The sequence below is a fragment of the Orcinus orca genome, chromosome 16 (assembly GCF_937001465.1).
Source record: "Orcinus orca chromosome 16, mOrcOrc1.1, whole genome shotgun sequence".
NCBI classification, from domain to species: domain Eukaryota; kingdom Metazoa; phylum Chordata; class Mammalia; order Artiodactyla; family Delphinidae; genus Orcinus; species Orcinus orca.
This window is the reverse complement of record NC_064574.1, coordinates 30,159,338-30,183,837: the sequence shown is the minus strand read 5'-3', so window position 1 is coordinate 30,183,837 and position 24,500 is coordinate 30,159,338. Positions and strand designations below refer to the sequence as shown.

Here is a 24,500-nt window from a genome sequence, read left to right as displayed (position 1 = left end):
GCGGGAGAGAAAGCTTTTTCTTAAGTGAAATGCCAAATGATGAATGCAGAAGGAATGATGAAATTTTAAAAATTTTACCATCTGGTAACCACTGTAGTAATAACTGACTCAGGCACAAATCATCAATAGATGCTACAACTAGTAGGTAAAAAGTTGATGAGAAATGAACTATTCATATAGCCTCAAAGTATCATCTCACAAAATGTATAATGTTTACTTACTAGGAAGTGCAAAACACTTCCGAACTAACTTTAACTGAAGAGACACGAAAACTAAATGCAATGTATGGTCCTGGATGGTCTCTGAATTAGAAATATGAGGGAAAGGAAGAGGTTTTTCTGCTTTTGTTTTTGGAGGGGGGAGTGGGTTTTTGTTATCTTTTGGGTTTTTTGTTTGTTTGTTTTTACTGTAAAGAACATAACTGGAAGATCAGTGAAATCTGAGTGGTGTCTGTGAATTAGCAGTATTATATCAATATTTATTTCCTGATATTAATGAGTGTGCTGTGGTTCAACAGAAGAGTATCCTTGTTTTGAGGATACACATACTGATTAAGAGGTTACAGAGCCTTCTGTCTGCAATTTACTTCTCAAATGATTCAGAAAAACTGTATAGCTACATGGATATAGTGACAAAGATAAAGCAATTATGGTAAAATGTTAACAATTTACCATTAACAATGTGTAATCTCAGTGAAGAATATACTTGGCCAAACAGCAAATAAATACTAATTTCCAAAGGACTAAAATCATATAGCCCGTATTCTTTAACTACAATGCAATTAAATCTATAAGCCAATATTAAAAAACCTCACAGTTGAAAATTAAAAGACACACTTATAAATAACCCATGGATCAAAGAATAAAACCACAATGGAAATCAGGAAATAGTCTGAACTGTTACTGAAGAAATTCCAACCAAAATATTAGTAATCTGATGCCATCAATGTATAAGATAAAAAGATAATATGGTACACACCATGACCAAATTGTGTTTCATTTAAAAGCTACCTTTCTAATTAATGAAAGGTAGTTGCCAGGGGCTACAGGGAGGTAGAAACAGGAACGTCCTGTTTAAGAGTTCCACTTGGGGATGGTGAAAAAGTCCTGGAGATGGATGGCGGTGATGATATCACAACAATCAATATGAATGTACACTGAACTGTATGCTTAAAAATAGTAAAAATGGTAAATTTTGTTCCGTATTTTTAAAAAATTATTTATTTATTTATTTATTTTTTAAAGGCAAATCCATTTATTCATCATTTTTGGCTGCATTGGGTCTTTGTTGCTGCACACAGGCTTTCTCTAGTTGTGGTAAGTGGGGGTTACTCTTCGTTGTGGTGCACAGGCTTCTTATTGTGGTGGCTTCTCTTGTTATGGAGCACAGGCTCTAGGCACACGGGCTTCAGTAGTTGCAGCACATGGGCTCAGTAGTTGCGGCGCGTGGGCTCTAGAGCGTAGGCGCAGTAGTTGTGGCACACAGGCTTAGTTGCTCCACGGCATGTGGGATCTTCCTGGAGCATCGCTCAAACCCGTGTCCCCTGCATTGGCAGGCAGATTCTTAACCACTGCGCCACCAGGGAAGTCCTGTTATGTATATTTTACAATAAAAATTATATAAAATGAGCCCAAAAGAATAAAACAGCATTTTCTCATGGAAATTGATTAATGTAATTTATTATACTGACAGATTAAAGAAATAGCATATGAATACCAATAGATGCAGAAAAAGCATGGGATATAATTCAACATCCGCTCATTAAAAACTCTTTGCAACAAGGAATGGAGGGGAACTTCCTTAATCTGATAAATAGTGTCTACAGCCCTAAGATCACACGGTAGGATTCAACAGACTCCTGCCAGATCAGATAACACTGCACAGAATATAAAACCTTGCACCTTTCTTTTAAAATTCTACTACAATTATTTGAAATGTAAAAGACAGAAAAAGTAGTTATCTCTTCTGTGCTGATAAATATTGTTTTGATGTCAAGAACAATTACCTTAACAGAAAAGCGATTCTTCTAAGCTACTAACAGCAAAAAATGGCTTCAGATCAACAACTTTAAAATCAAAATGAGGGACTTCCCTGGTGGTCCAGTGGCTAAGACTCCACGTTCCCAATGCAGGGGTCCCGGATTCGATCCCTGGTCAGGGAACTAGATCCCACATGACGCAACTAAGACCTGGCACAGCCAAATAAATAAATAAATATATTTTTAAATAATAAATAAAATCAAAATCATTTTGAGCAGGAAGTTAATATCCAACAATTTTTTAAAATAGTACAATTCTGTTTTCTAGAGTAACCTTTTCCAAAAGAGTTGTCCTTATTAGAGGACTCAGCAGAAAACTACGCTCTTTGAAATTTGGCAGATTAGTGATATCTTTCTATAGCTAAAATGAATAACCAGGTACTACAACTTTGACATTTTTTTCAGACTAAACTCATTCAAGTCATGTTCTCTTCAACTGAGAAGGTTGGAGCCTGGTCTATCCATTCATTTGTGCCTTAGAGCAGGTGAACTCTTTCCTGATAACCATCTCAGTCCTGCCTGCAGTTGCTCCATGTAAACAGAGATGGAATCACCACCTATTCAAGGCACCACTGCTGTCTTCAGCCTTCTTTATTTTCAAAGTAAGTTGGATGTGTCACTAATCAGCAATTGTACTCATGATTTCAAAGTATTTTCCTAATTCAACAAAATTCAATTATGAGAAATGATGAGTAGAAAACTGCCTCTTATTTGGGCAACTGTGGACTCAGCTTAGAATAAGCAAAGCTGTAATCACTACTGCAGGATTTCTCAAATTTGAGAGATACAAATTACCTTTTAAAGGAAACAAAATTTTTAACACACCTTCAATGCTAATTAAAAAATTTTTATTAATGAATAAACGTAACACTGTGCTATTATACAGCTATAAAACCAAAACAAACTTATATAAAAATATAAAACCAGTAAGATTCAAATTAACAATATTAATAGATAACAATAGATTTAATGCTGAAATTAAATCACTAGTCACAACATGGCTATTGCATCACCTACTACAACAGTTTTCTTTTTTTTTTAAGCTTGGCATGCCTAAACACATACGTCATATAATACTAATTCTCCCATCACTTTCCCATTCAAACAACTGCAAACAAGTTGCCCAGCGTGCCCAGCACTACTTGGCCTTCCACTGACTGGTCCCACAAACTACTTACTTACAAATAAAGACATAGATAACCAATGATCCTAAACACACACACAAACATGGGCACTGAAATTGTGTGGCAATACTCAGTTACAAGGTGGGCAGTCATTCATATGCTTATAGTTCAGGTTACTGAAATTTTAAAAACTATTAGAGTCTACTCAGAGAAATTTCTCTTCAAAATATATCCAAGGACCCCCATTTGAGATACTGCATTACAGTATGACTGTAGAGGTTCTATTGAAAACATTCACCATATCACACAATATCCCATTTAAGAGGAAAATGCCTCAAACCACAGTGCCAGGAAAGGCTGTTTCTCACTACTGATGATGGTTTCTATCTTGTAAGTCAAGTGAATCTCTTGGAACCTTCGGCTAATATAACTTGAGAGCTCAGTATACAGTCTTCTTTAAATAACTGCATAGAATCTAATGGACTGCGCTACCATAATCAAGCACACACTATAAAAATCAAACATTACAAAAGAAAATACGCTGAACAGAAGGTATCCTTCCCACCAGGCATCCAGTTCCCCACTCCCCGGTGATCATTATTACTGACCAGCTTCTTTGGTGTCTTTCTGGAGAACTCCTAAATGCACTCTCTCTAGAAACACACACACAATGGTATTATATTTGTATCAGTAAATTACTTCAAATTCTCCTTAGAATGAGCTAGGCCATGAGTATTTCCTTCACTGGTCCTAATATTTTAGAAATTACAGTGGTTTTTTGTTTGTTTTTTTTTAGTTGTTTTTTGTTTTGTTTTGTTTTTATTGATTTTGGCTGTGCTGGGTCTTAGTTGCGGCATGCAGGATCTTCGTTGTGGCACTCGGGATCTTCGTCGCAGCATGCAAACTCTTAGTTGCAGCATGCGTGTGGGATCTAGTTCCCCGACCAGGGATCAAACCCAGGCCCCCTGCATTGGGAGCACGGAGTCTTACCCACTGGACCACCAGGGAAGTCCCAAAATTACAGTGTATTAGAATTAAATAATTTTAGGGATAGAAGGATGTTAAACCATCAAGTCCCTTATCACTTTACAGAGGAAGAAACTGTGACCGGGAAAGACTTACCTAAAGTCTCAAGGCTAATTAGTACTACCAGAAATAGAACTCAGGTCTGCTTACTCCAAACCCTTTCTTTATCCAAGGTGTACTCAAATTTCTTTACATTTTCCACAGTCATCAGGTGATTAATTTGTCTTAACCGTATGAAATTAGAAGCAAGAAGTTCCCCTTGTAACAGAGTTTTTCTCAGGGGATGAACGACTGATTATTTGCAATTAAGTCTGTTTAGTCACCATCGATACACAGATCTGTCTGCACCAAACACAGCAACATATTGGGTTGGCCAAAAACTTCATTCGATTTTTTTCCCTCAGATGGCTCTGGTAGGGCTTAGTTGTCTTTAACTTCAATTGAAACAATTTTGTCAGACTGTATTGTGACAGCTATCATATCAGCATGCATTTAAAAACAAAACTTATCAAAATTGGTGATTTCTCTGTAGCCATTTTAGTATTGAAGATGGAAGAAAAAAAGCAACATTTTCGGCATATTATGCTTTCTTATTTCAAGAAAGGGAAAAACGTAACTGAAACGCAAAAAAAGGTTTGTTCAGTATATGGAGAGGGTGCTGTGACTGATCAAACATATCAAAAGTGGTTTGTGAAGTTTCGTGCTAGAGATTTCTCCCTGGACGATGCTCCACGGTCAGGTAGACCAGTTGAAGTTGATAGCGATCAAATCGAGACATTAATTGAGAACAATCAATGTTATACCATGCGGGAGATAGCCGACATACTCAAAATATCCAAATCAAGTGCTGAAAACCATTTGCACCAGCTTGGTTATGTGAATCGCTTTGATATTTGGGTTCCACACAAGTTAAGGAAAAAAACCTTCTTGACCCAATTTCCACAGGTGATTCTCTATTGAAATGTAATGAAAATGTTCCGTTTTTAAAACAAATTGTGACAGGCGATGAAACGTAGATATTGTACAATAAAGTGGAACGGAAGACATCGTGGGGCAAGCGAAATGAACCACCACCAACCACACCAAAGGCCAGTCTTCATCCAAAGAAGGTGATGTTGTGTATACGGTGAGATTGGAAGGGAGTCGTCTATTATGAGCTCCTTCCAGAAAACCAAACGATTAATTCCAACAAATACTGCTCCCAATTAGACCAGCTGAAAGCAGCACTTGATGAAAAGTGTCGGGAATTAGTTAACAGAAAACGCATAATCTTCTATCAAGATAATGCAAGACCGCATGTTTCTTTGATGACCAGGCAAAAACTGTTACAGCTTGGCTGGGAAGTTTTGATTCAACCGCTTTATTCACCAGACATTGCACCTTCAGATTTCCATTTATTTTGGTATCTATAAAATTCTCTTAATGGAAAAAATTTCAGTTCCCTGGAAGACTGTAAAAGGCACCTGGAACAGTTCTTTGCTCAAAAAGATAAAATGTTTTGGGAAGATGGAATTATGACGTTGCTTGAAAAATGGCAGAAGATAGTGGAACAAAACAGTGAATAAAAAGTAAACAACTTTACTGTTCAATAAAGTTCGTGGTGAAAATGAAAAAATGTGTCTTCTATTTTTACTTAAAAACCGAATGAACTTTTCGGCCAACCCAATAATCGATCATCCCTAACATTCTTGGTAATTTCCAAGAAACAAAGTTGAAATTTAGGGTAGCTACACAGCCCTTCGAATCATCAAAAGAAAAAGAAATGTTATATTACAGAGCCCCCAGATTTTGGTATCGATACCTGTTCATCAGCAAACATGTCTGTTTACTATATGCCTAGCACTTGGCTCAATGTTGAACATCAATGTATTGAACACCTAATGGAATTAATAGACATGCTCAATACATAATTGTCCTCAATAAACTAACAGGAAATTAAGACATGAAAATGAGTAATTAAAATACATTGTGATCGGAACTTCCCTGGTGGCTCAGTGGATAACACTCTGCACTCCCAATGCAAGGCGCCCGGGTTCGATCTCTGGTTAGGGAACTAGATCCCACACGCATGCTGCAACTAAGAGTTCACATGCCACAACTAAGGAGCCCGCGTGCCAAAACTAAGGAGCCCAAGTGCTGCAACTAAGACCCCGTACAACCAAATAAGTAAATAAATATTTTTTTAAAAAACCAAAAAACATTGTGATCAATACTGTATTTGTTATACCAACCCTAAAAGGAGGAAAAAACAATTCCTAGGAGAATTCAGGAGACTTCCATAAGTGGGTGATACTTCAGCAGGGTCTAGAAGACTATGTAGTAGTGCAGTTACTTAAGTTTTTGTTTATTTAATGAATTCAGTTTCAAAGAGAAAGATAAACTAAATCATATAGGTACAGTCTTTGGCAATTACAGTGAAGGTTGCAAACTGGTAGCACACTGTGTTATAAAAATATTGAATATGAACTCTTTAGATAGGCCATGGAAACTCCAGTAAGACATATGACCCAAGAGATCTACTTCTCTCATTCATATAAGCTGCCCAGCTTCCAAAGACATATTTGAGTTTGCATCCCCCGACAAACTTAATGCCAAAGATAAGGGAGATGGAAAGAAGAGAGTAGATGAAAAAGACATCTTAAAAACCTTCTGAGTTTTCAAGCCATTACATGGGCTTACAGTTTCTTGTTTAAAGGTATTTTCCAGTTTTGGAATCAGAAAACTTACAAAACTAGGAAACGAACAGGAAAAAGAAGGAAATAATAAAAAGACAGCTTTAGATGCTGAGTGAGGTTAGGCTCACTGAAGAACTAAGGGAACTCACCTGCTGCCACCAAACTCAAAGTGCAAGTAATATGAATCCATGCCTCAGCAAAATTACATATTACTATACATCCTGGACCACCAAGATCCTTCTAAAACCATTAATCTGCATGTGTCAGTGTATGGATTATTATATAAGTGTCTGGATTATCACATAATATGATTAAGTGACTTGATAGAAATAGCACAAGGATCTATACCTAGATCAGAATTGAGACAGTCAGTAAGGTAATGCTCATTGGAGGAACTGATCCCTACCTAAGAAATTATAATGCAAGGTAAAAAAGAGGGAGATGGGCAGTCCAAAAGACAGAGGGTCTGAAAGAGCACAGCACAGTCAAGGATACGGGGAAAAGGTAAGGCTAAAAGGTTAAGAGGGGTTGGTCACAAAAACTTGCTCTGATAAGGAGTCTGGATTTTACCCAGAGGATTTTAAACTGGGGAGTGCTATGATTAGATAGGGAAGTCAAAAAGATCACTCTTGGCAGCAGTGTGATACATGACGTAGAATAAGGAAATAATAATGGGTAGACAACTAGGGAATCTGCAGCAGTCATCTAAATGAGAAGAAACCAGAACTAAGGGACAGAAGAGGTGGGGGAAAGCAGGCAAATTTGAGAAATATTAAAGGTAAAACAGATGGGAATGCAACACCAACCAGAAGAACAGTGTCATCCAAATTTCTGGTTTGGGTTACAGGGTTTTGTCATTCATCAAGACAGAGAATACAAAAGTAACACATTTAAAGGGAAGATGAGGTCAGTTCTGAGCCTGTTACAGGTGCCTGGGAAACAGTCCAGTGAAGATTACCAGTAGGTTGCTGGCTATCATCCAGCGCGAGGACGAATTTTCTCCTACTTAGCAAGGAGCTGGCAGCCGAAACCCTGGGCATAGGCATATGCTTCCAGGAACAATGTATAGGATGAAACACAAGAGGGCTAAGGATGTACTCTTTGGTAAGAGGCCTAAGGAAACTGAGGAGTGGCCAGAAAGGTAGAGAAAAACCAAGAAAGTGTGTCACAGAACTCCGGGGAAGATGGTTCAGGAAGCAAATGTTGTACGGTTTATCCCATTTACTCAATTCTTCTCCCTCTCTCTTCCCTCTCCCATCCTTGCCACATTTTCCCCCATTGAAACCCCAGGAAGATAAAAGTTACTCTGTGATCAATTATGCAGCTACACTGTATCCTGACCAACTACTACAGAGGAAAAACAAAATCAAGGTCATTATAATATTTCCTAACATTTACTGAAAGTTTACTACATGCTAAGAACTCTGCTAAGCACTTGGGGTGAACGATCTAATCCTTAAAACAAACATGCAGTAAAAGACTACTACTGCTGAACCCATTTATTAGGTGAGGAAACAGTCTCAGAAGGGTTAAGTATTAATACTTTGTCCATGTTCACAAAGCATGGCAGGTATGGGATATGAACTCTAGTCACTTCCAACTCCCCAAATTAAAATAACTATAAAGCCTGACAAGGAAAATATGAAAGAAATACAAAATCCAATCTGGGGACTTTCCTGGCAGTCCAGCGGTTAAGACTCCATGCTTCCAGTGCAGGCAGTATGGGTTGAATCCCTGGTCGGGGAACTACGATTTCCACATGCCATGCAACGTGGCCAGGGGGCGGAGGGGGGAGGAACTAATCTGATTCAAGGACTGGCAGTGTTTGACAGACTGACAGTATAAATGTATTTTAAATATCTAAGAAAATTTAATTCACTAACAAAGGGGTATGAAGGAATTTAATCAGTTAAGCTTGAATTAACATTAATTAAAGAGCAAGTGAAAGTTACTGTTCTTATTTCTATGTATAAATTACAATGCTTACAAGTACAATAACAAGACTAAAGAAAAACTAGGTTTTTAAATTTGCCACTTAAATAAATTGAACATTAATTTGAAACCCAAGTAATTTTTAGTCGTTTTCATGAACAAAAGCCCCACTCAGACATTACAAAACACACATAACTGAACTGCTCTGTTAACCACTACTTGCTCTACAACAGCATTCTTCAAAGTAGAACTTCTGAAAGCTAAGTGCAAGTGAATAAGCAGGAAATGTTAGTTGAAATGTCAAACTTAAGTAACTCTCACAGTATACGGGCATGACGCTTTCTGGAAGGTTTCACAAGTACTGTTCATAGTGCCTAGGGATGCCTCTGAGAAGGGGAACTTGGAAGATGAGGGAGAGAGAATTACCTTTTACGTATATTTTTAGTACTAACATTTGAATATTTTAACATGTACATGTATCATTCAAATGCATACATGATTTTAAATGAAGCAAATTTAAAAATATACACACTGGGGCTTCCCTGGTGGCGCAGTGGTTGAGAGACCGCCTGCCGATGCAGGGGACACGGGTTCATGCCCTGGTCCGGGAAGATCCCACATGCCGAGGAGCAGCTAGGCCCGTGAGCCATGGCCGCTGCACCTGCGCGTCCAGAGCCTGTGCTCCACAACGGGAGAGGCCACAACAGTGAGAGGCCCACGTACCACAAAAAAAAAAAAATTTTAAAAATAAAAAATAAAATAAAAATATACACATTGATTAAAAAACATAAAGCCATTATTTTTTCCATTTTCTAAAAAGATGCTTTCTCAAATTTACCTTCTCCTTCCCACCACAGTCAGCCACTATTGAGAATCACTGCCTCAGAGCTTCACAACTGCTACCAACAGCACTATTGCTAACTGGGTATGAACTATAGGAAGAAAAAGGATCTTCTATCACTTCCACCAACTAGTAGCAAGATCCTGGGCCAGGCTAACTCCCCAGAATGGAGAAACAGAGAAACACCAGTTGGAAGTCACTGTATATTCAGCCCCTGTTAACAAAGCAAGCAGGTCCAGGTGGGAAGCAAGGTGCGCTGGAGAGCAGTGGTCTCACAGACAGCAGCAGAAGCACTGATTCAGGAACTGGCCGCATTCGTTGAAAGGTGGGTAAAGCATTCAAATCAATCGAGGCATGGAAAGGGGCACCAGAACAGAAGCATTCCTGTGAAAGCTCTCCCCCACACTTCCCCACCTTTCCTTTTAGAGGAACACTGGAAGTCCTGGAACTATTCCATATACTGATGTACTGCTGATACACCAAATGGAAGACATTCTCTTTGTTAATGGGGTATTACTAATGCGTTTATAATACTGCATTAAGCCACCTGTCAACCAGTGTTTGAAAACTAATTGATGGTTATTTGTCAATCAATATTTGAGAACTCTTGAACAATTTATAGCAGCCGGGTTTTAACTTCTCCCCACACACAAAAGCTCAGTTCACTTTCAAAAAGCCAAAAATGTGGAACCCTACTAATGCTTCTACTGCTTAAATCATGCTTATCCACATATCTCCATTCCCCTATGCCTAGCCAGTCCAGAACACAATCAACCCTGGCCAAATATGCTCTAACAATCATGAAACTAGTCTCTATGCTCTGTCCAGTTCATTCTCCACAGTAATGACAATCAAATTTTTTGACTGCACACCAGTCAATCAATCAACACGCACATCCCCAACATGTGTTCACCAATAAATATGATAAAGATACTAATATATATAAATACTACAAAAAACAGTCATTCATTTCCAAATGTAATAATGATTGTAATAATGGTTTTTATATGGGAAAATATAAAAACCATTACTGCTATCACTAAGATGTTAATATCAACCTTGTTTTAAAAATATTTAGTGTGATCCATATGATCAAATATTTATTATGCTTGAAAAATCTCATTTTAATACTTTGTGACAAAGCAATCTGAAAGCCTGGTTTCAAATCAATACTTGGTTTTAATGGTTATCATAGTCCAAAAGAAATATGGGTCCAAAAGGAAGAAGCACTACGGTTGTGCTTACTAAAGAGTGGTATTTCTTTTTCCAACCCCATCCAATTATACAAACATTTCCCTTCAAATTTGGCTAGCAAATGTCTATCTTCCCTTGAAAAGGAAACGACTCTTGAAATTACTCTTGAAAACTAGTCAGAAGATTTTACTTTTTAAATTTCTAACAAATGGATGTGAAACCCACTAAAACTAAGAGCAAGAGTAACTCTATAATAAACCCTTATATACCTATTATCCAGCTTCAATGATTATCAGTAATGGTAAATAACCTACAACCCTCAGACACAATGAATTATCTTAGAGCGAATTCCAGACATCCTATCATCTCATCCATAAATACTTCAGTACATATCTCCAAGGGAAAAGAGTTTTTTCTTTTAATATAACTATACTATTATCATATCTTTAAAAACTTAAAACAATAGTTTAAAAATCATTTAATATATTAAGTGGTATTCAAATTACTCCCAATTGTCTCATAAATACCTTTTTACAGTTAATTTGTATGACACAGGATCTAATCAAGGTCTACACATTACATTTAGTTAATATGTCTCAAGTCTTTTCTAACCTGTAATAGTTTCTCCACTTTTTTTCTTGCCATTTATTTGAAGTAACTGGGTTCATTTGTCCTACTGGATTTCTCACATTCTGAATTTTCTAATTACATTCTATAAGCTGATTGTTAGATCTAGATGCTTAATTAGAGTCAGGTTTGATTTGATTTTGGTAGGGAAAGACTATTTCATGAATGGTGTTATATTTTTCCTATTGTACCACATGAGAGGAACATAAAGTTTGGTTGTACCCATTTTAGAGATGTTATGACTGATTAGAAGATTGTCATTCTGATTCTTCTATTATAAAGTTCCCTACTGGTTTTAATTGCAACTGATGATCAATGTCTAGGTCTTTTATTTCATTAGATCATCTGGAAATTTTTTTAGAAATACATTTGGAGATGTTTATCAGGTAAGAAATTTATGTTTCCAAGTTTTTCATGTGTAAAAATATGAGAGTTTTTATAGATGCAACAAAATCACAATGAGCCCATGAGTCACTGGGGAAATGCAAATCAAAACTACAATGAACTATCACTTCATACCACTAAGATAGCTACAGTCAAAAAGACAGCATAACAGGGGACTTCCCTGGTGGCACAGGGGTTAAGAATCCTCCTGCCAATGCAGGGGACACAGGTTCAAGCCCTGGTCCGGGAAGATCCCACATGCCGCGGAGCAACTAAGCCTGTGAGCCACAACTACTGAGTCTGCGCTCTAGAGCCCGCGAGCCACAACTACTGAGCCCACATGCCGCAACTACTGAAGCCCACGTGCCTAGAGCCCGTGCTCCACAACAAGAGAAGCCACCGCAGTGAGAAGCCCCCGCGCCGCGAGGAAGAGTAGCCCCCAGTCGCCGCAACTAGAGAAAGCCCGCACACAGCAAAGAAGACCCAATGTAGCCAAAAATAAATACATAAAATAAATTTTAAAAAAAAAGACAGCATAAATATTGGTGAGGATGTGAAGAAACTGGAACCCTTGTGCATTGCTGCTGGGAATGTAAAATGGCACAGGTGCTTTACAAAACAGTTTGGCAATTCCTCTAAAGTTAAACAGACCCATTTAACCCAGCAATTCCGCTCTATATCCAAGAGAAATGAAAACGTATGCCCGCACATGTACTTGTGCATGAATGCTCACAGCAGCATTAATCGTAATAGCCAAAAACTGGAAACAACTCAAAAATTCACTAACTGATGAATAGATAAACAATATATCTAAACAATGGATTATTTATTCAGCTATAAAAAGGAATGAATGAATTCATGCTACAACATGAATGAACTCCCCAAAACATTATGCTAATTAAAAGAAGTCAGTCAACAAAGGCCACATTTTATATGATTCCATTTATATAAAATGTCCAGAACAGGCAAATAGAAAGAGTAGGGGCTGCCAGAGGCTGGAGGGAGGGTGGAATGGGGAGTGAAGGTAATGGGTGCAGGGTTTCTCCTTGGTGTGATGAAAATGTTCTGAAATTAGATAATGGTGATGGTTGCACAACTCCACAAATACACTAAAAATCACTGATTGTACACTTTAAAAGGCTGAATTTTATAGTATGTAAATTATATCATGATAAAGCTTCTTTTTTAAATTACAAGGAAAATGTTATCCCATAGCATACTTGTAAGAAAAAAGACGTTACTTTCTCATTCACTGTTAAAATAACATCTTTACTTGAAGAGACAGATTAAGGATATTAACTTCTCAAATAATATTAGCTAGATAGCCATTTATCACAGAAAAAGTAGGCTTTTTTTTTTTGGTAGAAGTAAAATGTATAACATCAACAACTCCACCACAAGATAACCAACAAGATAACCTGCCTCAATAGTTCATGAAGAGGCAATGAACGCATTTCATTTTTCATTCAAGTGTATGTTCTGTTTACATTTAGACAATTATTCCATACAACATTGTTATGAAGGCAGTCATTTACTATTAAGAATGTTTTCTCCAGTATAACTTTCTCCAGTAGCTCACAAAAGAAGTGATTTTTCTTGGATTTCTTTTAATAAAGAGAATCTAGCAAATACTAAGGCATGCTAGAAGCTTCTATACTTTTAAAACTATGTAACAAACCTCCAACACTGAAAAATTTATTCTAATATTGCTTGTTCAAATCTTCAGCAACATTTACTACATCTTACAAGAGTATCTGCAAACAAAATTTAGTCTTAGTTTCTTGATATATTATTTTCCATACACTATATCAACCTTTTTGTGGGTGCAGGCAGTGCGGACAGGAGAACCTGCCAATGGTATGTGCCTTTTGCTCATTTATAAGAACAGAAAACCTTGAAATAGATACTTTAATCATTAGGCTAGTAAAATTATGTACAGCATCTGATTGAATAGCCTATGTCTTTTTTTCTTTTCTTTTTGGCTGCACCCCATGGCTTGGGGGGATCTTAGTTCCCCCACTAGGGATTGAACCTGGGCCACAGCAGTTAAAGCGCTGAGTCCTAACCACTGGACTGCCAGGGAACTCCCCAGGCTATGGCTTTAAACATCATTGGGGGAAAAGAAACATGCAGAGCTTCTCTTTATGCTCCAGATGCTTAGTTTTCAAATGTCTTGTTGTTAGTGATAGCCTCATATTTTACTATTTAATATCTCAGGTTCTATATAATCTTAAAACAAGATTCCTATAATGACAGAGGATGTAAGTCTATGTTTCAAACAGAGTTCTTGATACCTTCCAATGTAATACGAGCTGACTTATTTAATCTGACTTAATAGCTCACTGAGCGGGACTTCCCTGGTGGTCCAGTGGTTAAGACTCCAAGCTCCCAATGCAAGGAGCCCAGGTCTGATCCCTGGTCACAGAACTAGATCCCACATGCATGCTGCAAATAAGACTAGGTGCAGCCAAATAAATAAAAAAATACTAAAAAAAAAAAAAAAACTGCTCACCAGAACTTCATAATAGGAGCTAGACAAGGGTCAGCTCTGCCATTTTGTTTGTTTCCTTGTGCTTGCGTTATTAATATTTTCTTCAATCACTGGTTTCTTTGCAGGGATCTTTTTAAGCCACTTGTTCATTTTGTGAAGGTTAGTTTAATGAAAGCTGAATAATATAGACTGTTATCAATATGTTGCAATACACTGAAAGCAAATGTATATATACAGGGATTTCCCTGCTGGTCCAGTGGCTAAGACTCTGCGCTCCCAATGCAGGGGGCCTGGTTCGATCCCTGGTAGATCCCACATTCTGCAACTAAGAGTTCACATGCCGCAACTAAAGATCCCACATGCCACAACAAAGATCTCTTGTGCCACAACTAAGACCCAGGTCAGACAAATAAACAAATTTAAAAAAATTTTTAAATATATATACAAAATGTATATATACATCTCTGCTTGCTTACTGCAGGACTCCCCTCTTACTTCTGGACACCCAAACACTGTTTGACCTACAGACCCAAGAAGATGCCAGTGACAGTCCCTAAATGTAACGTTTTATCATTTTTTAGATAAAAACAATAAAAAGTTCAGCATCCCAGCATCTTATCCACCTCACTTGGAAAACTACTGCTCTGGATTGCAGCCACAGTGAACTTTTCACAACTGCAAATCAGATCAGTTCACTCCTCTTTTAAATCCTTCAATGGCTTAGCCCTGCCTTCACGATAAAGTCCAAAATCCTTACGTGGTGTATAGGGCCCTCAACTCTGGCCCCTGCTTCTCTCTAGTCCAGTGGTTCTCAACCCTGGCTGCATATTAGAATCACCTAGGGAATTAAAACATACATATACATATATATATACACGTAAGGTACCAATTCCTTCCTAGCTCAGGGTCTCTGTGTTGTTTAAACTGCAAGCATTGTTGAACTTCTCTGGTGCTCCCAAGACATCTTATTCTTCCCCTTTGATCACATCTATAATTACCATCAGGTGATTAATGTCTGCCTTCTGCATTAGCCCATAAGGACAGACATCACATCCAAGTTACTGGAGTATCCAGTTATCTGGAGTATCCCTAACTACCAGCACAATGTCTGGTATTTTCTACTGAACAGCACCCAGTTTTCTATTTCATACCAGTATGATCTTATCCTAAATTTCCAAAATATTTCTGGCCTATCAACCATGTCTTTCTTCATAAAAAAGTTGACTTTAGCTACATAACACTTGGATATGATATAACACAGCACCATACTTCATTCAAAATCTAAATGAGCTACTAAAACTCATTTAGTAGCTCATTTAGATTTTTTTCTAAAGTTTTTCTAAAGAAATGTAAATTAAACCTAACTCAAAGTACTATTACATTTCTTTTAAATTAACAAAATCGAATATTAGGTTTTTTTAAATTTATTTTACTTTCGGCTGCGTTGGGTCTTCGTTGCTGCGTGTGGGCTTTCTCTAGTTGCAGCAAGTGGAGGCTACTCTTCATTACGGTGCACAGGCTTCTCACTGCGGTGGCTTCTCTTGTTGCGGAGCATGGGCTCTAGGCACGCAGGCTTCAGTAGTTGTGGCACACGGCTCTCAGTAGTTATGGTGCACGGGCTTAGTTGCTCCACAGCATGTGGGATCTTCCCGGACCAGGGCTCGAACCCGTGTCCCCTGCATTGGCAGGCAGACTCTTAACAACTGCGCCACCAGGGAAGCCCAAATACTAAGTTTTGTTTGTAACAGCATTGGCTGTATTGTCAGGAAATAGGGCCACAAAAATTGCTGATGATGTTGTAAACTAGTTCAACCTTTCTAGAGAGCAATTCGGCACTGAAACCATATTCTGATGCAGTGAACCCATTTTAGGGGTAAGAGTGCAAGAAAATAATCCAAAGGAAGTATTTGAACAAGGGTGCTCAGAAGTACCATTTATAATAGTAAAAAGGAGAGAGAAAAGGAAAATAAAAAACGATCGCACAAACTACAGCTATCAATGCATAGAATACTATTCTGTGATTTAAAATAATAAACAAAATGAGTAAATATAAAATATTTGATGTTATTCAAGAAAACAAAAATCATATGCTGTATTTACTTTACTCGCCATGTACATATAAAAGGTTTTAACTATAAAAAAAAAACTATGCCTATACACTGACACAAATGGATATGAATTTAAAGTAAATACAATTTCACATTTAATGGATTCTCTTTTCCAGAGAGAATATATTAAAACAAATTTTAACACTGGGTTATTTGAGGGTTTGTTGCTCAATTGTATTGTTAGTGTTATATTATTGCTATTTTTGTTGTACTCAGACTCACTAAAAAAATTTCTTCAAATTTGTCATTTGGGAACATATTAGTTATTACATTAGAAGTAAAAAGACAAGATTGTATATTTGGCCAGATTCCTGCTTATAACTTAAGCTTCACCTGCACCTCATTTTTCCCACATGAAGGTGGAGAAAAACAATGCAACAATGTTTACAAACTGACTCTGAGAACCTCCAATGAAAGATGCTGGGCAAATACAAATATCAGAGCTGCTTAAAAAAATCACCACCACCCAGTGTTTCGCACAAGTCACTTTATCCTTCTGAGACTCAATGTCTCCTTCTGCAGATAGAAAGAAATAGGCTAGAATCACATGAGGGGAGGAGGTTAGGTGAGGGAAAAGCACCTGAAAAAGCAGTCTATCTGAAAAAGCATCCCAGGCTACCCTGATAAATACTCTGATGAAGATCTGTTTGAGGTCCATTCACATTTTTGCAAAGAGGATAAGTTAGTACAACCCCCTCCAAGGGGTGGTAATTTGGCTACATGTCTACAAATTTAAAATGCACAGGTATCCTTTGACCCAGTAATTCCACTTCTAAAAATATACAATTCAGGGGCTTCCCAGGTGGCGCAGTGGTTGAGAATCTGCTTGCTAATGCAGGGGACACGGGTTCGAGCCCTGGTCTGGGAGGATCCCACATGCCACGGAGCAACTAGGCCTGTGAGCCACAACTACTGAGCCTGCGCGTCTGGAGCCTGTGCTCCGCAACAAGAGAGGCTGCGATAGTGAGAGGCCCGCGCACCGTGATGAAGAGTGGCCCCCGCTTGCCACAACTAGAGAAAGCCCTCGCACAGAAACAAAGACCCAACACAGCCAAAAATAAATAAATAAAAAATATACAATTCAGGTAATTTTACACATGAGCTCTTAACAAAGTATGTAGAAGGATATTCATTATAATGTTGTAATAGAAAAACCTGGAAACAACTTAAATGTTGTTTGATCCAAAAACTAGTTACAAATAATAGTGCAGCCAAACAATGAAATAAGTAAAAGAATATCAATAAAATAAAAAGAATAAATAGCTCTATATGTACTAACATATAATGATTTCCTAAGTTAAGTAATGATTTTCCTACATTAAGTAAAAAAGAGCAAGATATGGGAATTCCCTGGCAGTCCAGTGGCAAGGACTCCGTGCTTTCACTGCAGAGGGCCCAGGTTTGATTCCTGGTCAGGGAACTAAGATCCTACAAGCCAAGCCGAGCAGCAGTGAAAAAAAAGAAGAGCAAGATGTGACTGGTATGTACCATGGGGTAGGAGTACGGATAGGCAGATACATGTTTATACAGGAATAGTGTCTATGTAAAGCCACAGAAACTGGAAACTTCAACCATCTCTGGGGAGGTCAGGGTAGAAGGGAGGCATTTCTCTATACATACGCTTTCATACTGCTGGAATTTTTTCTCATAAGTATGACCTGTGCCCAAAACTCAGCAGTATTCTCTTTAGGCCTCACTCTGGGTCTAAGAGGCTATGATTCTGCCTCTGTGAAGCCTCACCATTGCCTCCTAAATTGGAAGGGTATTAACATCTGGCCCCATACTGCCCCTGAATGACCTTTCAAAAGCCTGGTGTGCCCAAGTCCCTGACCTCCTTTATCTTTTAGTTTTTTAATTTATTTTATTTTGTTTATTTTTATTTTTGGCTGCCTTGGATCTTTGTTGCTGTGTGCGGGATATCTCTAGTTGCGGCGAGTGGGGGCTACTCTTCGTTGTGGTATGCGGGCTTCTCATTGCAGTGGCTTCTCTTGCTGTGGAGCACAGGCTCTAGGTGTGCCAACTTCAGTAGTTGCGGCGCACAGGCTCAGTAGTTGTGGCTCGTAGGCTGTAGAGCACAGGCTCAGCAGTTTTGGTGCACGGGCTTAGGTGCTCCGCGGCACGTGGGATCTTCCCGGACCAGGGCTCGAGCCCGTATCCCCTGCATTGGCAGGCGGATTCTTAACCACTGCACCACCAGGGAAGTCCCCCTGACCTCCTTTAAAATCCCCCTTTAAAGTCTCCACTGCCCAAACTCTAACACAGCACTTACAGCCCTTCAAGCCAACCTAATCTCATCTCCCACCCTTCTTCCCTCTACCCTATCCAACTACGTTTAACCTCTCCCTGCTCCCCAAGGACAATGGGTTCCTTCCACCTCCAAGCCTGCCTGTGCTGCTCCTTCTTTCCTGTATCCTGTCCACCATACATAAACTCCTATCTATCCTTCATGACCCAAAGGCTCCCTTCCAGTCAAGTTTTCTCAGACCACCCAGGGAGGGAATGCTGTCTATACAGCCAGGCAGATACTCTGGAACTAGACTGCCAAGATTCAAATCCTGAGTATTCCCTCGTCTGCACACTGTATGGGCTCAGTTTCCACCCTTGTCTAGTAAGAATCAGCCACCACATGATGGTAGAAAGAATTATATAAGATAATTCGTGGAAAGCATTTATTACCTAGCCTGACACAAGGCAAATAAAAGGTATTATTACACTCTCATAGTACCTGTGACATAAGTATTTGTATCCACTTGTCCTGCATTAAGCTGTGAGCCCCTCAAAGGTAAAGATGTGACTTCCTCACTTTTATTCTGTATGCCAAGCACTTCACCTGGCAAACAGAATACATGTGAACGTACTTCAGTCAGAGGACTGGCTTTTCTGGTTTCTGAATTTCACCTAGGTGGTAAATTAGTGTCTAAAAGGTACCCAGTGAACAGCCTCCTAGATTGTACCCTGCCTTACAGTACGCACATAGCCAGGCCACTTCAGGCAGGCAGAGGTGAAAAAGAGATGGTGGGGCTTTTAGCCTTTCAGAGACAGTCAAGCAGACTGAAGGCCAGTGGGATATGAGACCGGCCAGCTTCTGCCTGTTGATTACTTATGGGGGCTGGATGGGATGGACATGAAGAGATGGGGAATCAAGATACTAAAAGTCATAGGTGTGCACACCAAGCAGGAAACACTCAGGAAAGATTCTCTCAGGGGACTTCCCTGGTGGTGCAGTGGTTAAGAATCCGCCTGCCAATACAGGGGACACAGTTTCGATCCCTGGTCCGGGAACATCCCACATGCCACGGAGCAACTAAGCCCGTGCGCCACAACTACTGAGCTTGCGCTCTAGAGCCCGCGAGCCACAACTGCTGAGCCCGTACGCCGCAACTACTGAAGCCCATGCACTCTAGGGCCCATGCTCCACAACAAGAAGGCACGGCAATGAGAAGCCCATGCACCACAACAAAGAGTAGCCCCACCTGCTGCAACTAGAGAAAGCCCACGCACAGCAACGAAGACCCAACGCAGCCAAAAAAAAAAAAGATTCCACTGAATTTAAAAAAAAAAAAGATTTTCTCAGGAAATGGGTACCTGGAAGTAAACATAAGTGGAAGAGATGGGACAGGACCTGTAAGACAATCGGGAGGAAGAAACCTCTCAATATGGAAGATGAACAGTTGAACAAGGCACAGCTCCTGCCCTCATCAAGCTTCTCAAATGAGAAGGGCTTTAAAGGAAGAGGTGGAGGTTGGCAGGTAAAGGTGGGGAGGAAAGAGGATCACACAAGCAAAAAAAGAGGCAGTCAAGCAATTCTGATTGGCCAGAGAGGGGGATGAAAGGAAGGAGAATTGAAGGATTCAGCTAAAAGTAAAAGAGTAAGTTGAAGCAAGACTGTCAAGTGCCCTGTAGGACCTGTTAAGGCATTTTGGGCTTCATTCACCCTATGGGAAAAGGAAAGTGAGGGAGTTTTAAGTAAACAAGTGAAGCATCAGATCTGTGTTTTGTAAAGGAGTGGCCAGGCAGGAAGATGTTCACCCATCTTCCACCACCAGTCCTCTCCTTGCCCACCATCTTCTGGTTCTAGAGCTGCCTTAATGGCAAGCAGGTGGCAAGAGAAGAGATCTTTCAGGAGATGTGACTGGTTCTAGAGCAGGGATCCCTACCCTGGGCAAAGGCTTCTGAAGGCATTCACCCTCCTAGAGAGGTTTTAAACATTCCTATTTTCCTGTCTTACAAACATCATTCACTGACCTCAAAAAAAAAACAAACCCTCAACATTAGGCTCAGCTCTGCCATTATTATTTTTATCTTCAGGAAATACAATTAGGAACTAATTTTTCAAAAAACGGTATTCTTTGTGTTATTCACCAAAAGTAAAAAAAAAAAAAAAAAGGAGGAGACCTGCATTCCCAATTGGCTCATTTTAAATTCTGGGCAGCTCTGAGCCCCTGCTTCCCTTCCTAAGCGGCCTCAACTGTAGGGAGTGGACGGTAAAGAGAGGGGCCCGGGGAAGAAAAGTTGGTCACTGTAAGAGCAAATTTTCTCGTGCCAGGAGTTTTCCTCTTTCTTCCCATTAAATGGACCTGAGCAAATTCTGTTCTCGCTGTCCAAATTTCTTCTTTCAGAATGAACTATGGCAGCGCCCCCGCCCGACCCCAGGAGGACACACGCAAAGTTCCTGGGCAGTAGAGAGGGGTCGGCGCCCGGGCCGGCGCGTTTCCGGGGACACCCCCCACCCCACCCCACCCACACAGACGGACAGCGTTTCCGGGGACACCCCCCACCACACACACACACACACAGACAGCGCAAGGATGTGGGATCCCTGGAAAGCCGGATGGATCCGGCCCGGAAAAGAGGGATTTGGGATCGGGCCGGGGACCCCTCCCACCCGCTCCCGGGAGCCGCCCCCCCACCTCCGGAGCCCGCCTGGGCGGCGGCAGCCGCGAACACTCACCGAGTCCGGCGTTGGGCGGAACCGCTGGGGACGAGGACGGCGGCTCCGCCTCTGTGCCGCGGCGGCGTCTCGGCCCGCCACACGCCCTCAGGGCCGCCGCCCGGCCCACGGCTCGGAGCCCCGCGGCGGCGGCGGCGGCCTCGCCTCCATGGCGAGGGGAAGCGGCTGAGGGGCAGCGGCTGAGGGGCTACCAGGCGGGCGGCGGTGATGGCGGCGGCAGCCTCGGGTCCGAGCTGGAACGCGCGCGCGCGTCTCTGTCAGCGCCGCACTCGCCGCAGCCTCGCTCCCGACCCGGCCTTGGCTGTAAAGAGCCTCCTCATTGGTGGTTCAGAGACGGGCGCTGGTTGGCCCAGACAGAACGGGCGTCTCCTGGCCCTCCTGGGTCCCGCCCTTGCGCGCCTCCGAGCGCTCTCTCGCCTGCCAGCCTGGGGCGTAAGGCCGGGTCTCACTGTCACCGTCTCACTGATGGCCTGGGAGATGTGCACCCCAAGGCAGCGCACATGGACCCTGGGAGCACCGGCCGACCGTGCACCAACACCGTCCGCCTCTCTACTGTCCCACCTCCCTGGATGTGGGCCTTCTTCCCAGTTTACAGATGCGGAAACTGAGGCCAAACACAAGTTACACCAATGTCTAGCGATCAGGGCGGCCTGGAACTCAAAAATCGTCTTTCCACTCCTGTCTCCAAACGGGTTCCCTCGAACTCCCCCCTCCCTTTTTCTAATTGGTGCAAGGTATTTAAAGGACGGAGGCTCTCAGTGGGGAGGGAGAGGAACCTGCAAAACCGCTAGAAGAGGCCTAGCACCGTGGCTGTGGTCTTCCATCAAGTCAACCTAGCCATCCCCACTCGAGCCCCAGGGAAATCTCCCCAGCTTTCCAGATGCGCATATCCGGGCCTGGCTTGCACCGAGCCGGGTAGAAACACGACACACGGTGCTCTGCGGTGGGGGTGTTTGCGATAGGCCTGGCGGGGAAGAGGAGGTTCAAAGCGCCGAAAGGACCGGGAGATGCGTCTCCCCCTGAGGCCAGGGACCGGGGACCGGGTGGGAGGTGCGGAACTCCTCCCCAGCTCACCCCGCCGCACGTGGCCACCTCAAAGCCATCGGTTGGTATGCCCGGCAACAGCGGGTTCCCAGGCTGCAGGACTTCAGGAATCGCTGAAGGCCGATTACACAGTCGTGGTGGGTGCCGGGTGAGACACTCCTCAGGTTGTAGTCCCCACGCAGGGTCCCACGGACGCACCGGGACCCGCACAGGGGGAGTGGCGGGGAGTCTGTAGGCTGGAGAAAGATTGTCCAGCAGTGTGCAAGCGGAGCTTGCTGGGAGACCCTTCATTCCTGACCCGCAGCCTGAGCTGCCTGGAGTTGCCGGTGGCGAGCCTCCCTCTCCCGTCCGTGGCCCGGAAGACAGTCCCACGTTCAACGCGCCCCATGGCAAGGGTCTGTGGCTGGTTGCAATCCATTTGCATGGCGGGGACATTTAGGCGAAGGAGCAGAAGCCCACATCAGTGACCACCTCCACTCCCCACTACCGCCTGCAGTTGGGGCGTCAATTTGGAACTCTATGCACCCCGCTGCCCCGATTTGTGGAATAAGCGTGTGCTGACCAGAGCCACGGACTGGGAATACCGGGTGCGGCGGGCGTCCTTCGGGGCATCCCCTCCCCAGCAGGGAAGTTCCTCCCTGAGTAGGAATTGTGTCTCCCACTCCCTCTCAGCAGGGCTGGCCCAAAAGTGTTGTGAAATGACCTAATCCTAGACGCCTCTGCCCGACAGACACTCCAGCCCAAAGACCCAGAGGCCACACACCCAGTCTCCTGTTAGAGCCCCAAGGGCGGCGAATGAGGGCAGGTCCTTATATATACCAACCACTTAGTTACCCAGAAAGTAGAAAAACTCCCTCTATCCACACACTGAACTGCCAAGGTGAAAAAGCCTGAACTCAAGGGTTTGGAAACCCTGAAAAATAATGACTGTGAGTGCTGGAGATACCTGGGTAGCTAGGATAGCAGTAGGCTAGAACTAATCTCCACCAGGCTTGCCCTACCTACATCTGACCTACACTACTATTTCTTAGTATGTTTCTTTTGGTTTATTTTTTTATTTATAGTTTTACTTATACTACCATAAAAGGGTTTCCCATGCTACTTATATTTCCTAACCTACATTAATATAAATATATATTAAAATAAAAAGCATTCATCCTTGAGGTCATCTGAAGGATCCCCACCAGATCTGACTACACTTGGGAAAATGCTGTGGTTGGGTGTGGTAGTCAGAGAGCCCTGGGGTTCAAGCCTTACCACTGGCTGCTTGACCCGAGTCTCCCTCTGCTACTCTTCCTGGAACCTCCCAAGGCTGTACCGAGAATTACAGGCATGTGCAGTTTGGTAAGTAACCCATCCTCAGGAAATGCAGTTCCTTCTCTCCATGAGACAGCTGCATTGGGGTCAGAGCATTTGTGGTGTGTGTGCAGGGGTGACAGGACCTCACACCAAGGAGAGACAGGGCCTTGCATATTCCATCCTGGGGACCCTGAGAAGGAAATTTCAGTTTGGCGACCACACAGACCCTATTTGCAGTGGGAGAGGACAGAGTCCCATCCTCAGCTGCCCACCTGTGGAGACCTGCCCAAACTCCCCATCCTACCTGATGCCCAGGGTGTCCACAGCTCCACCCATCACCACAAGGCAAAGGGCTATCTTCCAAGAGGAGACGAGAGGAGAGGAAAGGAACTGAAAGAGGGTGGGGAGGCAGTCTTCTGCTCCAGACCCTGCTTTAGTCCCAGCCCAAAGGAGCACACACCTAGCGGTAGGCACTTGTCAGCCACCCCACAGGTGCCCCAGAAGTCACAGGTTTCATGAGAGAAGGATTAGACTAGAAGGAGAACTGGAGGGTGTGAGTAAAGGACTCCTGTTTCTTTAGGCAAGTCACTTCCCCTTTCAGGGCCTCCTTTCCCCATCTAGTAAATGGACCAATGAGTCATTTGTTCAACAAATACTTATTAAGTGCTGCCGACCATGAGCTGGACACAGCAGGGAATAAGACAGAAAAGGTCTCTGCTCTCAGGAACTTACAGTCTAGATGGGGAGACAGACAATAAACAAGTGA

The 24,500-nt window shown here is 42.0% G+C and overlaps 1 protein-coding gene across 4 annotated transcripts in view; it reads right to left on the bottom strand.

Moving 5' to 3' along the window:
* Positions 1–21,693, bottom strand: part of PTPRA (protein tyrosine phosphatase receptor type A) — a 185,624-nt gene extending 163,931 nt beyond the window's left edge. For all 4 annotated transcript variants that reach the window (XM_049698771.1, XM_049698772.1, XM_049698773.1 and 1 more), the window contains exon 1: positions 21,392–21,693. The gene's annotated coding sequence lies outside the window, so the exon portion shown is untranslated. The remainder of the gene's footprint in view (positions 1–21,391) is intronic.
* Between the last annotated feature and the right edge of the window lie 2,807 nt (positions 21,694–24,500).